Source organism: Cucumis melo, chromosome 12 (assembly GCF_025177605.1).
Source record: "Cucumis melo cultivar AY chromosome 12, USDA_Cmelo_AY_1.0, whole genome shotgun sequence".
In the NCBI taxonomy this organism is placed as follows: Eukaryota; Viridiplantae; Streptophyta; class Magnoliopsida; order Cucurbitales; family Cucurbitaceae; genus Cucumis; species Cucumis melo.
The window spans coordinates 23026817-23045550 of NC_066868.1; the positions used below are offsets into that span (position 1 = coordinate 23026817).

General features: G+C 29.0%; 1 long non-coding RNA gene and 2 other non-coding genes across 3 annotated transcripts; all 3 read right to left on the reverse strand.

The window, feature by feature from the left end:
• Window positions 1–11895: 11895 nt before the first annotated feature.
• On the reverse strand, window positions 11896–14452 carry LOC107990340 (uncharacterized). The gene is made up of 2 exons (XR_001761830.2): window positions 14321–14452; window positions 11896–14225 (listed from the first exon to the last, which is right to left on the reverse strand). It is a non-coding gene; the product is annotated as an uncharacterized LOC107990340 (long non-coding RNA).
• A 709-nt stretch (window positions 14453–15161) lies between these two features.
• Window positions 15162–15233, reverse strand: TRNAG-UCC (transfer RNA glycine (anticodon UCC)). The gene has a single exon. It is a non-coding gene; the product is annotated as a tRNA-Gly (tRNA).
• Window positions 15234–17056: 1823 nt separating this feature from the next.
• Window positions 17057–17128, reverse strand: TRNAG-UCC (transfer RNA glycine (anticodon UCC)). The gene has a single exon. It is a non-coding gene; the product is annotated as a tRNA-Gly (tRNA).
• Between the last annotated feature and the right edge of the window lie 1606 nt (window positions 17129–18734).

Consider the following 18734-nt stretch of genomic DNA (forward strand, 5'->3'; position numbering starts at 1 on the left):
GTCCTTTTTTTAATTTGCTGGCTATTTTGCTGGTATGAATAGGTTGTTAGGTTTGTATTTCATTATGCACTTTCTATTTAATGAAATCCTAGTCATGACGATCATGTTTTCTTTCTCTCTATCATTGACTCCAAGGTTGAGATTTTTATAAAGAATGACATAAGGTTAGTCAATACTTTCTTACCACCAAAACAAGCAATGCAAGAATTTCTAAAATTTGGCTTTCAATGAAAATAACAAGCACATGAAAACAAAATAAGTAGCCAGATAGTAAACAGTTCATGAATTAAAATCATGATTAAATGTGACAAGAATCTAACAAATCATAAACTGGTAAAGTTGCAATCAATCCAATCTTCTGTCTAAGATTGTTATACTTGAATTGATCTTAAAATGACCCAAATGCAAAGGGATTTGCAAAGTCTTCATATTATTCATGGTCTTGCCGTTGCGAAGGGGTGGAAGTAGTTCTATGTTTGTGATGAGCCAGTATATATAACTTCCGATGCTTTTTCTGATCTTTAACTTATCTCATTTGTCATTCTTAAGTGCTATGCCATTAAATTGTTTTCTTGAGATGAAGATAATGAGGTTATGATAGTGATTGTACTGTCTTGCCATTAACACTTTGGATCATGTTCGTGGATATGCATTTGCTACGAACTGTTGAACCTTTTTTCTTCGGTTTCAATCATTTCAAACCGAAAGATATAGCTCTGCAATAACAAGAAGTGATCTACAAGCAGAATTAGCATTTAAGGGATAACAAATGGGAACAGTCCCCCTCAATTTAAAACTTCATCAAATTAATTAAAGGAAGGAAACATTTTTGCGCTTCCTTCCTTCTTAAACCAAAGTTTGCAATCTCAAACAATGGGAGCTCATCAGCTTCAAAATTCCAAACAGATGGAATAAAAAGGACAACCCATCATTTCAAATACACAACTCTCCTTGTAAGAATAACTTTGTCCTCGATCGAACAGTTAGAAAAGAACACACACAAAGAAGAAAAGAGGACCCTCCACACATATTTTTACAATGGTATACGATATCTTCTACACGTAAGTTCACACCATTATCTTTCGATTTCATCCATAAAATCCCATATATACCAACTGTCTCAATGTTTGCTTTCGGTTCTCTTATCTAGTTAATGTGGTATACTTTGGCCCTCCCTTCACATCAAATTATCATTAGCTTCTTCTCAATTATTTGTCATCTATCAATCCAACTCGTATTTAAGTTGTAATAAAATTGACAAATAAAAAAGACGAAAAAATATGAACTCCTCAGGTAAGTTCATGAATAGAGGGAGATATTGATTTGAGAGAGAAATATTAGATAATATAGATTGTAGAAAAGCAAATGGGACTTCCCTTATTTATTCATTTGGAGCAATAAATAATGGATTTAAGACATTCTAACATAGGGTCAAACTCCTATTTTTCTAAGCGCATCATAACTTGATAGAGCTCAACCAAGGATATCCACCATGACTACATTTTTCAAATACTCACCGCTTCTCAACACTCCAGAATTCCACATGCTAAGTTAATTAAGGGCATGACTTTGACACCTTAAAGATAACTCTCTACATATCTCCATAACATTACGACGGTAGTACCTTGTAAACACAAACTCTTATGACTTTACTTTTGATTTCCTCCATAAAGTTCGAAACCAATAAAGATAACGTTCCCCCTTGCCTTGTATGAGAACGTTGCCATCAAACGAAAATCCGAGGAAATGGTTTAATGGGAATGAATGGAGAATGGTTACATTATTATTCCCACAGAGAAGGGACATTTATGATTTGCAAAGACAGGAAGGGGCAGTTATATAAAGCATGGGAAATGGTGAATGAAATTCATGGTGTCCAAGAGAAGAAGAATGAACCAAGGAGTTGATGTTCGGGTTTAGGACAATGCCCACATTGTTAGTGACAAGATATCGACAGTCTTTTTGATGTGGGCTGATGAAGATCAGAAAATTCAATTACACATTGCCTAAGCCCACGTGAATAATGTTGGATTCATCTTCTCACAAATCAAGTCATGTAGAAACACACTGCCTTTGGACCTACCACATGGTTTCTTTGTTGTAACACACCATGTAATTGCAATTGTATCCAGCCATGTTGGTCTGTGATTTTCAAATTATCTTTTTTTTTTTCTTTCTTCATCTTAATTAAAAAACAATTATTCTAAAATTAATACCAAATATGTTCATCTAAATTTTCCAACGATTTAAAGTTCAACTCTTGTATTTACGTTATTTATAATTTTAACTCTAAGATTCAGATAACTACGTTTATATAAACTCTTCAATTTTATTGACACCTCTTGATTTATATTATATGATATTTTTCTATAAACTAATAGATTGTTCTCTCATTCTACCCGTCGACTTAACTAATTAACACATCGTTAATAAACCACATAAATATTTGTGTCATTTTTTACCGTTTATATTTTGTGTTTAGTTTTGTTGTTTGCTACTAATACATTGTTACTACTCCATAATTTCCTCTCGCGGGGGAGAATATTTTTTTTTGGCAGAAAAACGTTTTTAATTTTTGATTTGCTTTTGTGATATAATCTTAAATGGGGTTTTTTTTTTCCATCTTATTTCATAGTTTGGTGATAGTGTTTTGTTGATTTTCAAAAGATGGAAAAGCGGTGGGATGGAGTGAAAAGGAAGCTACCTCTTGCTCTCTCTCTTTCATATTAAAATGAATAAAATTTTAGTGTTCTATATGCTTCTAAGGGATGATGGGATTTAATTTGTTTTGATGGAGCCTCTTTTTTTTTTTTTGTTTTTGATTGGCACACACAATGGAGCTAAGTGAATTAAATTTTTAGTTTATGCAATTTAGATAATTTGGAAAATATTGACTTGTTAATAAGTATAGTATCTTAATTAGTTAAATTATGTTTAAGTTTAGAGGATTTGTAGCATGGATCAAATAAAATTTAGATATTATAATCTATGTCACCCAATTTTTTTTTAATATTGCTAATATGACAATAAAATAAAAAAAAAGATCTAAATCACACTTTAATTTATTTTTCAAAATTTCAAAGTTAATCTCTTCTTCTCAATTGTAATAAAAGTGTATTATTTGTTTTTGTTTTTTCGTTTTTATTTCTTTTAGATATGTTTTGTTTGTTTGTTTTTAATTTTTAAACTAAAATGAATAAAATACTTTTATTCGTCATTAAATTGCTTAATAACATTATACCATTTTGTATTTGGTTTACCATTGAAGCAATGTTTTTATTTTATTGAAAGTGAGATAGTTTTTGGGTTTGGTTATCGTTTTTTTTACATTTTCGAATATTAATCAATATTAATTTAAAATATTAGAAAGTCTAAGAACAATTAAATAACACAATATCATTGATTAATCAAACAACAATTAGTATCATCCACAATTTTATAATCATTATCATATGACAATTTGAATAGATCGTAATAGAAAAAGCAATTAGATAGCATTTGATATTATTAGAACAATCAATATTAAATAACAAACGTAGTATAAAATTACAATCAATATCAAATACAAATTAGACATTAATTTGACAACAATCAGTATCATTGAAAATTAAGTATATAATATTGTAATAAAAACAGTTAATATCAAATGAAAATCAGATAGTACCAATCACATAATAATCAAAATTTAATCCATTTTAATGATTTAATTTACCCATAAGTTCTTATTCTTTTGCCTAATCTTTATTTTTCTGAAAAATTGTTATATTCACATTTCATGCCTTATTTTCTTAGGGATCATTTGGATTACAAATACCATTTCACGAATATGCTTAAATTGTTGATGTTCAATTCCATTGAGGTGATTTTGCTAGGTTTTAAAGAGATTGAAGAGTGTAGATTCATCAATATATGGGTATGATTTGATTTTAATTTTCTTAGTTCATATTTTAGTTGGAGATTAGGTATTGAACTTTCTTAGTTTGTGATCGCTATCTGACTACTATTTGATTGTTATTTTTATTACCATCGGATTGTTGTTAGATTGTTATCTTTATTAACATCGGATTGTTTTAAGATTATTGGAATTCAAATATGTATAGTTATTTGTGATTTTCATTAATTAGATATTATACTTTGTAATATCTATAAACTGATTGTTATTTTATAATTGATATATGATTGCTTTGTGATTATTATCTTATTAATATATTTTTATTTGATTGCTATATGGTTGTTCATTAGATATTAAGTACTTTATGATTTTTATTTAATGTCTTTGTGATTGTTATCTACGACATATCTATTTAAATACTCTATCGAATTAACAGAAATAAATGACGCATGTTTCCATCCTCATCAAATTGTTAATGAAAAATATGTTAAAAAATTACTATAACAAAAAAAAAAGTGACAATCTCAAAAGTTATCAAATAACTATCTAACTAATTAAAATTAAAAAAAAATGGTAATTAGACAACAATTAAATTAGCAATTGACATAATTGATAATCAAAAGTAATCAAATGAAAATTTGATAACAATCATATGGTAATTAAATGAAGTTCTAACTATAAAGACATTTTGATCATCTGACGTTTCAATTGTGTTTGACTTACTAATTTGTCATTCCTACAAATTTTAAAATGTTGGATCATATGGACTCACTTTTTTTCATTTTATATTTTGCCATGGTGCAAGTGATCCTAAAGTTTAGATGTTTTGTCAAATGTCAATAATATTTAGAACGATATATACATAAATGTTCACTTTTATTTTATTATATTCAACCAACACGATCTTGTGTTATGTGTTTCCATATTTTGTTCCTTAGCAATGAATGAGACTTTGAAACTTAATTCTTATATGCTTCTCTATCCTTAAACATTGAAAGAGTCTCCATCACTTTCTAATCATTTTCCTTTTTGTTTCTGTTAACTTTTGTTATGAAAATAACTACTAAAACATCCATTCTTTTGTAAATTAATAAAACTCTAATGTGAATTAGTTATTTTATTAGAGAAAAATTAAAATATATTAAACCTCACACAATTAAATATTATCCATATACTTTTAATATATATTAAACTTTTCGGTTTATTTCGTTAAAATTGTTCCGACTAAAATAAGATGAGATTCAAAATAGGTATTTAAATTTTTTTATCTTAGTCTTATTTATTAAAATAATTATGAGCAGAAATTAAAACCTAAAGATTTGTGTTTAAATATAGCAAAATGAACTAAAATATTTACAAATATAAAGAAATTTTATTGTCAGTCAACGATAAACCACGATAAACTATTTTCTGTATCTATCAGTGGTGTAACACCTTGAGTTTAGGAGGAGAACATGAATGAACTAATATCACATCTAAACGAGAGGGATCACGAAAACATGAAAGCAATGTTAACAAAGACTTAAAAGAATTACAAAATTACTACTTATATCAATAATGTGCACTTTACTTTTCAATGGTTCAATCATAGAAACACCAAAGTTAAGCGTACTTAGCTTGGAACAATAAAATACTAAGAGAATTCGTGCTGGTTTGTAGTCAAGTAGGATATAGGAGGGCGCTAATAAAGTATGAATCGTTGGCTAATAATTTTAGATTATTTTATTTAATATCTTTTTGTTTGTAGGGCTCCTTATGTTCTTTTAACAATAATTTTCTCAAAGAGAAGAAAATAAAAGATAAGAATAATTATATACATATATATATGTATATGTTGTCATGGAGTCATTGGTTGGGCTTTTGGCCATCCACTAAACATGCTTTTAGTTTTTCTTTTGTTTTGTTTATGCACTTTCCATGACACTTAAAAACACTACAAAATTAATTGATATATCTTTTCTTTTCTTTCCTTTCTTTTGAGAAAGTAAAGTTATTGGATATATTTTAATGATTGAAATTTATATTAATACAATCACATGATGTGACAAAATCCCTTTTTGTTTGATCAAGTACATTATTATTGTGTAAATTTTTCATCACATGTTCAATAATATATCAATTCTATTAATTAAATAATAAATGGATGGAACCAAATTCATCTAACATAATTCTATTACTATATTTAATTTAAATACACACTTTTAAACACACAAATTAAATTAAATTGTAATTAGGTACTACTAAATTGGTTTATTCAAATAATTAAAAAATAATTTTAGTCATTTTAAGATCGTTCACAAACATGTCGGTTTATTGTAACATTCATTTGCTCTTTAATTTTGTTTTAGGGACGTTGAAGTGTTTTTCCTTTGAATTATTGATGGATTTATGGCAATCCACGACATTTTTGCATCAATAATTTTAAAAAAGAAAAATAGAATATAAGCTATTAAATATGTTTTAGCAATGACAATAAAAAGAACTAAAATATTTAAACTATTTAACTTCATTCGAACAAATACTCGGTTTAAAGAGTATGATACGAATCAAAATACATGCGACTTAAGAACACAAACGTGATAACATCGATATGATATGAGTGAGTTGAAAATAATTTATCCCCATGAATACATATATAAAATCAAGAACAAATAGTTCACAGCATAAGATCAAAGCTGTTGTGGTTTGCAACAAGATCGCTAGCTTTTTATAATCTTATTTTGCACAATCACATGCTCATGCAGTAGGAGATATTAACATTAGGTTTGTAGATAACTGACACTAAAATGGCCCACCTAAATATCAATAATTAAACCATTTAATAACTTTACTCAAACTTGTGTGTTTAATTAAAATTTCAAAATAAATATTTTTTTTTTTAAATAATGTTCAAATAAAGTCTATAAAATTTAGAAAATTTGAAATATATTAAACACACAAAAGCCAAAACACTTTTTTTTTTTTAAGATAGCCATTTGTTAAACAAGAGAGGTGAAAGTTTAAAAATTTGGTTAGACAATATTTGAATGTTAATTGATCAAATAGATGCAATATTAATGTAAAAATTTGATGGCTTAAACGTGTAATTTAACCTAAATATTAACTAGATGTTACATATCAGTGTTGAACACAGAATAGTACGAAAATATATGTTGGCAGAGAAATCAACATGATGTGTGATGAATGGCATTTTAATAACTTTATAGAGTGCCCTATAAGTAGGGATGAAATTAATGGAATTGAGAATGAAACAAGTAAACTAACGTACAATATAGAAATTAAAGAATAAGAATTTCTTTAGCCGTATTTTCTTAAAAAAAAGGAATTATTCCCATTTTTATTTAGAGATTGTACGCGTTAAATAGAGCTATATGGTTTGTCTATTAATTAGAAATAATGTTCAATTTTTTCTTCTCGTTGAAGAAAGAAAAAATTTCAAGGGACCATTTACACATTTGTCATATAAAAGTGAACAATATTGTCGAGGATTATCTAAAGTAAGATCCAAAGTTTATAAGCGACATAAATTTATAACATATCGAGAGGAGGGATAGGGAGTGTCAATGCCTCGCAAAATTTGGGTCGACCAATCAAACTAGATTTGGATTCGCACTCTGTAATCTTTGGCACCATACACGTTTATCACACCCTTGTCATCGCAAGTAGTTGGAGGTTTGTGTCAAATGGTAGACTTATAAATGATTCTTTCAACACACACTCTAAAAGAGGAGAGTAAGTAATCAGTAATGTCCATAAATGAAAGGTCCAGACTAACTTTCTTTTCTGCTTAAGCTAAATTAATTACTTATTGTAACAATTTAAATATCAAAGTATAATAGGCTCGCTACCACATCGATGTGAGGATTTCTTATGCATGTGTTAACCAGGAAGTATTTTGAGAACGTGAAAATTATTAGAACTATTACATTTGACTGATTAAGTTCAAATAGCTTTGAGACGTGGGTGCATCATACAGGAAAATCTACTGAAACAAAAATAAAAAATAAAAAATTGACCAGATCGACACCAAATCATTAAAAAAAAAACATTTTCTAAAGCAGAATTATCCCCCAGTAATTAAGGTAATTAGAACATATTAAGGACTAAAATTAGAGGAAAACTCAGGCATATGGATCCATTTTTGGAGGTAAATGTATACATTGATTACAAATACCTTCATCACATGCCTTTGGCGGCAATGTATCAAACTTTCAACAAACTCCAACTCCCAAACAAATATCCATTTGTATAATAATTATTAAAGAAAATGATAAATTATACACAGCCATATCCATAATTAGTAAAGTTCAATTAAATGCTCTAACCTTCGAAATTTGAAGAGGAAAGAAACTCTATTTGGAGAGTTTTTGGTACGATAAAAATTGATATACCAAATGATATTAAAATTGAACATCTTAATTACCTGCCTTCCTTTTCTAATATCATTAGTATAAATTACTTAACATCTAATGATGTGGCCAAAAACTAAACTTAAGATACTTTTGAGTTAAAATAATTAACAATGACAAACCAACCTTAATCTCATCCTACTATATCTAAAATATATCATTTAAATTGTATACAATAGTTGTCATATCAAGAATTTTTTTGTCTATCAATCATTTTCAAAAAAAAGAAATTTAATAACTTAAAATTTAACCCTCAAAGTCTCCAGAAGGTTAAAAATATAGATTATTTACAAATAATAATAATAATAAAAACGAACTAAAATATAGCAAAATTATCGTTAATAATATATAGATGATATATAGGTATTGATATATCATACAATTTTGATATATATATATATATTTGTAAATAAACATTACCAACCGCATTTTTTTTTTCTTTTTACATTTAAAACAAATTTCTTAAAACTAAAAAAAAATTAAAACTATATTATATCAACTTAATTAAAACAATTTGAATTTGTAGCTTTATAACTTTTAAACATATATTTAATTCCCTCATCTTGATTTTAGCAAGTCCCATCAACTTTTGTGATGTTCAACTTTTCTTTTCTTATATATTCCATTGCATTTTATGTGGGGTTGTCGCCAATTTAATAATGATGTTCGTTTCCAGTATTAGTAACTAATAATCAATGCAACGAAAAATTAAATAAAATAAAACTCCACCTTATTCCGATTCTTTAATTTTCATTACATTATACAATGGCCTTAATAATAAGAATATATAGATAGAAAATTAAATTAACAAAATTTTTATAAAAAAAAAAAAAAAAAAAGGAAAAGGAAAAGTAGAAATACACAATAAATGAATAATTAACCAAAAATTTCATTTGTTGTGTGTGTCTTCTTTTTATGTACACTCACAAAACCGCAATCAATCATTACACAAAAGAACCAATAATTCCCAAAACTTGATCGATCTATCTCAACAAGGCCAAAAAAAGAAAAAAGTTAAATTAGATCAATGGCCGACACCGGGGCTTGGGACGGAGCGGAGAAACCGATTGCAGTAAATATAATAATGTGGGGATTGGGAAGAATGGTCGGCGATGAGGCGGCGATTGGTGCGGTGGAGGAGCTTAAGGTCGGTGAGAGTGGCGTGGCCTTTGTTGCTGGGAGATGACGGCGGCGTTGGGGCTTTGGGGAGGGAAGGGAAGAAGAGGGAGTTGGAATAATGAAGTTTGTTTGTGGATTGGGAATTAGATGGGGAAATGATGGAGGATAGAAGAAGAATTAGGAAGATGGTGCAAAGAAATGGAGAATTTTTGGTTGAGGAAGTCATTAGGAGAGAAAGTTTGAAGAAAATGAAATTTGAGACTTTGGGGGTGAAGTGTTGTGTGTCTGTGTGTGTCTGTGTGTGTGTGTATATATATATAAAGAAGAAAGAGCGTGTGAGATGGGAAGGAAATAATTGTGTTATCTATTTAATTCGCTTTTTATTTTAAATAGTGATGATGAGAAAAATACTTGCCCAATTCTTCTTTTACTTTGGTATACTTTGGCTCAAAGTTTTTCTAACACTAGGTTACTACTAAGTTCTTCTTTTCTCTCTATAGCCTAGGATGAATTCATTAGGTTATTAGAGTTAGTTGTTATAGATCATTGATGTAGTTAGGAGTTAAAATAATCATCGAAGTTGGTTATTGAAATTGGTTGTTGTTATTCATTTAACAACTCTAAAGCTCGTGGTTGTCATTAATTAAGAATGGTTTGCAAAGATAGAAATAGAGGATTAACATGTGATGGTTATCGATAATTTTAATAGTAAACATATGTGAGGGAGAGATCAACAATTTAAACACTCAAATATTACTTTTGTTGATTTCAATTGTTCAAGACCAAACTTACGTCATAAATTTATTGTTCCCATAAATATTTTAAGTAATTGTCAAATATTTTAATTTCTTTTCGAAAAAAAACATTAAAGAGTTAAACTTTTAATCCACACAAACAATCACACACATGATTTAGCATTAAACTAACAAGTGTTTACCATTGGTGAGATTCATGTTGTGATGTCAAGTAATATAGACTCACAAGTAATCGTATAACATAATAGTTCCGTGAGCCTTCTCAGACAAAAAACAAACGAGTATAATAGACTAAAAACCTAAGTTGACCGACAATATTTAAAAGAAAAATTCAAAAGCTTGAACCGATCGACTAATGTTTGGTTTGTCCTTTTTCATGATTGAAATCAGTTTGAACATTTACTAAACCGACCGCAATCAATTCAATGATGGTTTGGCAAAAAAAAATCAAGAATAATCCACTAATGTTCACCATTGGCTAACAATAAATATATTATGAATTTGTATAGCCGTATGAATGGAGTGGTTCCCACTGGGACTAAATTAAGGTAGGTAGGAAAGGGTGAAAAACGAGTGTTTTTCTTTTTTGGGATCTAACAAGAGGGGAAAGGTGGGTATTGAATTTGAAGATCGTGGAAAAAGAAGCAATCTTCCAAAAAAGGAATTGAAGTGGAAGAAGTAAAAAGGAAGAATAGAGTTTGAGTTAGGAGCAGTCAAAGAGAAGAATGGAAGGAGAAATTTGAAATATGTGTGCCATTAAATTATAGGTGTTGTTTATCCCAAGGCCAAGACGGTGGTTTAATAATAATGCCGCCTGTTCCTACTCCTCCTTTTCCTTTCCCGCCCTCTCTCTCTCTCTCTCTACTTTTACCCTTTTTTCTTTTTCTTCTTACTAAATTAAGTTTTACAATCTTACAATTTTACTTTTTTACTATTTCAATTTGATTTCTTTATTTTACATCTTTTAACCTTTAAATTTTCATTAAACAATCACTTTCAATCATAGATTAGGCCATAAATATCCTACAAAATATGATATATGTCTACATTATTATATTAATGTGTATATTTGAGCTCACATCAATCATTCATTTGTTAGATATATAGGAGAATAATGATATGAATCAAAATTCAACATACTCTATTTTAAGCATCAATGATAAATTAAATTTATCTACATTTGTTTATGGGTTTTTTCTTTTAATTTACATTTATTTGTTTTCATTTTTATAAAATAATAGTGCAGAACAAATGGGTAAAGAAAAAGTAATTGAAAATTAATACGTGGTAGGCATGTTTGTTCTCTTTAATTTCAACTTATATTATATATTGGGTTACATTTTTTTAACTTTCAAAATTTTACCCTATTAGATTATTCATTACCAATTAGTAAAACTACACAATGCCTAAACTTTCAATTAGATTTTTATGTATTAAATTATCCAAAATCTTTGAGCTCGTAAGTTTTGGCCTTTCAAATTTGTATAATGGTAACACTTGGGAGAGAATTGATGGGTTAAAAATAGTAAAAAAAATAAAAAAATAAACAATGATTTTAGTTTATTTACTTTCAAATTTACAATTTTTTTTAGTTTATTCACCTGGGAGGGGATGATGAAATTGTGGTGGGCATGATGCCGACGGCCATGAAATTTTGGAAGGTGGTAAGATAGGGAGGGGCCGACGGCCAATTTTTAAGTCAAATATTCAACATGACATCTTTGAAAATTGTATGCATTTATTGAATATTACAATATTGTGATACACCTCAAACCCACACAAACAAACGTTTCTAAAAATCTCATAATTAAAACCAAAATTCTTAAAATCCTATCTTCCTCTCAAAATGTCCACACTTGTTATATTATTTTGGGGACTGTTGTAAATTAACGTAACAAATCTAAAATATATCTTATGAAATAAGACACGATTTATAGATATTAATTAAAGAATAAGTAATGATCTCAATGATGAAACGGTAAATTGACCCAATTTTGTATTTCCATCATTTTGCGTCGACTCCAGAAGAACACGTCTTCACATGCTTGATAGGAGGTCTGGGTCCTTGGAATCAAATGGGCATTTCTCAGTAAGATCTTTGGTCAAGCATCTTCAATTCTCCTCTCCTTTGGATAAAAATATGGAAAAAGCAATTTGGAAGTCCAGTTATAGTAGCTTTTATAGTAGCTTCACAACACTTATTTTCTGATTGCTCCAATTCATCCTCATGTTGGTTCAACCTTTTTGCTCACTTTAATGTTTGCTAGACTTTTTGATGTTCATTTAGAGATAATGTAATGCATATTCTAATGAGTACAATTCTGAAATCAACACCTAAAATCCTCAGCGCGATAAAGGCCAGTAGATGAATGTAGTCAAATTTATGGATGGAAAGAAATCAAATAATTTTTCAAAACAAAGCTTCTTAGATGAGGCCGGGTTCGTTTGGAGTCAACAAAGATTTCCTCTTTCTTGTGGTGTTCTTTCTCTAAAGAGTTCAAAAACTATTCATTGCAAGATATTAGTCTCAATTGGCCGTCTTTCATTCAGATGGATTATTAGCTGTGTCTTTTATTCTTTTTGTTTTGGTCTATGTTTTGAGTTGAGAGGCAGATGATGTTTGTACTAGGGATTTGCTTTTTATTTTGTCTAAGATGTGATGATGGAGTGCTGTCAAACTAGTTGAGATGCCTGGGTGGTGCACCTACACCTACTGATTGTACACCATATTATTTGGTTGTATTTTGTACAATCTTTTCATTATACCAATGAAGATTTCGTTTTCGTTTCAGAAAAAATGAAGGCGCGCACCAAAATTGCCCTGCAGGCCATCCTCAGATTTTCGGAAAAAGGAACAGTAAAGCTAATGGGAGACGTGAAGGGAAGAGGAGTAATAGTTCTTATTGATAGTGGGGAGACTCATGAGATAGCAGATGAATTGGCGTTACCAATCACAAAAAGAAACAAGGTTTGGGGTAACCATCTGGGACGGAACAACAGTCAACAGACCTGGTATTTGTAAGAGGGTGGAAGAGAGGCTACCAGAGTTAACGATTAGAGCCATATTTCATAGCAACTGATTTGGGTAAATAATGGATGTGATTTTAGGAATGTAGCAAGTGGAGTGGGATGAGGAGGAGCAATGCATTTTGATCGAATTTCAAAATTTAGAAACTAAGGACTGAGGAGGGAGATGATTTGGAGAATGACCAAGTGAAGACGGGAGATGAAGAAGGGATCCCAATGATTCAAGTCTTGCTTTTTGTGTTTGGCCTCCGTTTTTCTAGCTTGCCAAAGACGATTTTTTTTTAAAAAAAAATTCTGGAATTAGATTTTGTTTGTTTGGAAGATTTATTCAAGTTCCTCTGGGTTTTGGATGGCATTAAGAAGACAGTTTTGAGGCAGTTGGTTGCTTCTACTTTGCGCTTCACTTTCTCCTCTCATCTCGAAAATTTAGTCATGCAAGTTTTTATACTCGAATGGGCTCGTGTTGAGAGATTTTTGAACTTTTCTTTGTGTTTAGCTTTTTGTGGATGTTTCGTCAAGGAAATGCTTTGTATTGCGTTATTTAGGTTGCCATCTTGTTTTGTTGCCTAAGTTTTCATCTAGGATTATATTCTCCCATAGTTCAAGCCTCACTCATTATCATTAACAAATAGGCTTGTTTTTATTTTAAAAAAATTATTCTAAGACTTGCTGAAACAGTACAAGGATATTTTCGCAACACTCAAAGACTTACCACCAAACAGAGCAATAGACCATCATATTCTTACCCTAGAGAGTCAGAAAACTATCGATATAAAGCTATATAAATATGGATAATGTTCTTTTGTTTTCAAGTGGATGCAAGCCTTTCCATTAAATGTCTTAATAAAAAATACTAATGGGAATTATACTAAGAGCGAAATCAGTGATTGCAAACAAAAGTAGAGACGAATTGAACAACAAAAAACTAACACAAACGAAACCTGGAAGGAGTAGTAAAAGCACATATTAATGAAGGTGGAATCGGGCGGCGGGGGAGTAAAAGCAACACGGGAGAAGTTGGTGCTGAAATTTGAAATAAATCTGTAGTGATGCGAAAGGGAAGAGGAAGTGGAGGGTGAAAGAGGAGAAAAAAAGTGAAAGAAATGGATTGGAAATACCTGAAAGGAAGGAGAGGTAGAGTTGGAAATCAGAAGTTTGGTAATGAATGTGTGAATGTTGATTCGTTGGAAACGGAAAATTGAAGAAGAGGAAGCAGAAAGAGTAATAAATCACCATAATGGCCCAATAACAAACCATCCCCTAACCCTTTCTTTCGAATATTTGTGGATTCGGATTAAACCATTTTTACATTTTTCTATATCTTTTTCATTTTTATCAAAACTTTTGGATAATGATTTATCCGTAGGTATTTTGACAGTGAATTAGCAAAAACAAAACATTTCGTCTAATTAATTTTGAAGCTTCTAAATCCTCTCAATCTAAAGCTTCCATTAAAATATATTCAATGTTTGGAAGGAAATCTCTATTGCAAAAATTATTTATTTTCTTGCTATAAATAATAGTTTTGAACTTAGTACGATTAAGGTCATATCTTATGCTGTTTGATACTCGATTTAAAAATTTGTCATATGGTTGGTGCTTTGATGAATTTGAAAAGTTTGCTTTAAATCATTATGCTTATTTATTAACTTAATTCGTTCATTTCTTAAATTCAATTCTAGCCATTATATATAGTATAAAGAAGATTCAAATAATATAGTTAGAGATTGACAAAGTGCTTAAAAATTTAATTTCAAATGGTTGGTCAAAAAATTTGAATTTATTCTCTCTTCAATTTTAATATCTATATATTTTATTAATCTAAGCGTATTTTCTAAAATAATAAAATGAACCAAAATATAATAATACATATGGATGAGTATAATAGACTAAAAACCGTAGTCAATTCAGCTGTGAAAAAAGAGTTTTTTTAGGATCTAAGAAGATGGAAACGGTAATTGCGTTTGCCGGGAGTCGAACCCGGGTCTATTGCTTGGAAGGCAATTATCCTAACCGTTGGACTACAAACGCTCACTTCGAGAAAGAATCACTACATACATCTTATATTCACAAAATTACTTTTTAATTCTTAATTTTCTAGAATATATTAATTATTTATTTCTTGTTCTTAAGTTGATTTATCTAATTTACATTTATATTTTATGTATTAAGAGTTTGTTTGGAATGACTTAATATATATATATATATATATTTATTAGTGGAGAATTTTATAGAAGTTTAATAATCATCGAGAATGGTGGTTTGAGGTAATCTGGTAATCACCGTAAAATAATAATTAGAGATCAACAACAATGGTCATTGGAAGTCAAATTATGACAATAAAAAAAAAAAAAGTGGTTGTTGGCAGTTGGCCAATACCAGTCATAGAAAAACAATGGACAAAAGTTGACTGGTAATGATTACCATAAAACAATTGACAAAAATAATTCAACAACCGTCATAGAAAAATGACCAACAAAAGTCAATAGGCAATGTCCATAAAAAATATGGTAAAAGAAAGTTGGCCAACGACAGTTGACAAAGATGGTTGTCGAAGGTGTTGGTTAGATTGTTTCATACAAATTAGGGAGATTAACCATTAAATACACAAAGTTTATTTTTCTAAAAGTTGATTTTAGGTGTTTATCCTAAACTCCATTATTTTATATGGGGTAGAATTATATCTTAAAACATTCAAGACACAAAAAATAATTACTTATATATATATATATATATATATATATATATATATATATATATATATATATATATATATATATATATATATATGAATAACACATCATTTTTGAAAATTTATGGATTTTTTTAATAATAGAAAAATAAGTAATAATCAACCATTTGCAATGGACTTAATCAAAACTCCATTAATCCTCAAACATTTTTATTTCCTAATAAAAAAGAAATCTTTTTCTAAAGGTTATTTCAAAATACAAAGTTATTTTCTCAATTTCTATTGATTCATTGAAACCACAAACTTCTTCTGAAGAAATGATACACAAATGAGAATTAGTTAAATTCTCAATTTCAAATACTCATTTGAGCAATCTTTTCCACTTTTAATTTATACCTTATCAATCAAAGACTTTCTTTTTAATGGAGAAATTTATGTAAGATGGAAGAACATGTCTATATATCTCCTACAATATTGGTAACATAATTAATTCAAAGATGTGTTATGATTTATGCATAAATTAATTGGTATTATTTACATGGTTTAACTACAAATTTGGTTCCTATAACTTTAAATTAAAAAAAATTAATTAAAATGATTTATATTAAAATTTAGTTCTCATGACTTGATAAATTAAACCTTCATAAATAGTTTCTACGATAGAATCATACATGAGAATTTTATCACACTATATTTAGGAAGTTGAATCAAATAAAAAGATCTAATTGAGTTCAAATTTAAAATTATAGTGTTTAAATTTATAGGAGAATGTGTCTTTTTAGCTTTCAAGTTTCAAAGAGTATGAGTTTGATCTCTGACTTTTAAAAGTATATTTTTTTTAGTCCTTATGTTTATAAGAATACACTCGTTTAATCTTAAGTTTTCAAAATGTACATTTTTATTTCTTGAGTATTTAAAAATAGATTTCAAGGTCCATCTAACTTTATGCTTTTATTTTAAATAATTGTATGATTTTATAAAAATAGACTCATTTTGTCTATAAATATAATATTCTTAAATCTATAAATAAAACTAATTAGCTTATGACTAAAGCTAAATAAAATGAATTTAGGAAAGTTCTGAGTGTATTTGATTGGAGAGTTGAGGATACTAATTTCACATTCACCTCTACTTTAATTACAAAGAGAATAAAAATAGGAATTGCGTTTGCCGGGAGTCGAACCCGGGTCTATTGCTTGGAAGGCAATTATCCTAACCGTTGGACTACAAACGCTGTTGTGTAAATGGACACATGATTTAAATTTTATATACAATTGCATGAAAATAAATCTTAACCCTAGATTTGTTTCGAGTTACAATAAATGTGAAATTATTTGAATAGAGTATAACTCAATAGGTCTAGACATATATTTAAACTAGAAAAGATGGGAAATCGAGAATTAAATTTCCATCTCAAAGAAAATTGTAAACGTGTTGATTGATGATTGATGGTTTTTATTTTGTATCAAATGGGTTCGTTCTAAGAATTTTTCAAATGTTTAAATGAACAAATGAACAAGACATAAAATAATAATAATAAAAAAACCTTTATCACTACTAGAAAAATGGGTTTTAGCGACACAAATTTTGCGTCTAAAGAGTTTCAACAATACAATTTTTGCATTATTAAAACTCATGTCAAGATAGGCTATTTAACAATACTTTGAAAAAAGTGTCGTTAAAAATGCTTAGATAACACCCCAATATATTGTCATTGATACTCTTATATCGACGCTTTCAATGTGTCGTTGTTATCTATAACTCGACATAAAAAAGTCATTGCTCATTAATACCCTTATATTGATGCTTTAAAATTTTACCATCTTTGTTTATTCATGCTTTCTTCCATACTAAAGCACGATCAACTATTTCACCAATAGACGTGCTTGTTTTTTGAAAATGAAATTACATTATGATTAGTCCACATTACATGTAGCATTATTGGAACCCATATACTATTATTCCAACGGCTTACCATCTTTTACAAGGTTTTTGCATAACCCTTGCGCGACATTCGATGGGTGTATTTGTTGTTTTTCCGCCGCTCACAACCCTTGTTGTTAACCACACCTTCACACATAAACTAAATTTTAGCATAATTACTATCATATACCAATGAAGGGAATGGTGATTATAGTTGTCTTAAAGTACTAGTGTTCATTTAATCTGGAAGAAACAAATGTGCTCTAATGCTCATGCTCGATGAATGAGTATTTCGTTGGTGGATTTTTCAGTTTTTCCAAATCTTCCTTAAATGGTAAGACATACTTGATAGCTAGCGATGACTTGAAATTTCGGTAGAAAATACTTGCATTTTGTAAGATGTTCTTTTTAAATTTGGGATCTACTACGAAGTCACCCTATTACATGATATTACACAGTGAACATTAGTTGGAAAAATATGTACATCGGTACTAACTTAGGATAAAAAAATTACCTCAATTAGTTTATAAATTTACCTCAATTAGTTTATAAAATTTATCTTTAGGATCCCTTAGATATATGATTGGAGAATTGATAGGATGATCAAAGAATGAAAAATACAAATGCAATTCAGAGAGACATGCGTATATATGTGTGGTAGAGAAGTGTGCAAAATTAAATACTAATTAACTTAAATTAACAATTAAGATAAATAAAATATATCAATTATCTAATAATTATCTTTTAAGAGTATATGTAAAGCATTCTTGAGGGACTGAAAAATTATTATTGGTCACAAAATGGTGGATATGCACACTTCTCAAGGTGATACCATATGCTAATTTTTTGATATTTGTCTATACCTCATTCAATCTGTTTCTTTTCTTTTCTTTTTTTTTTTATATTCCCCTCTTTGC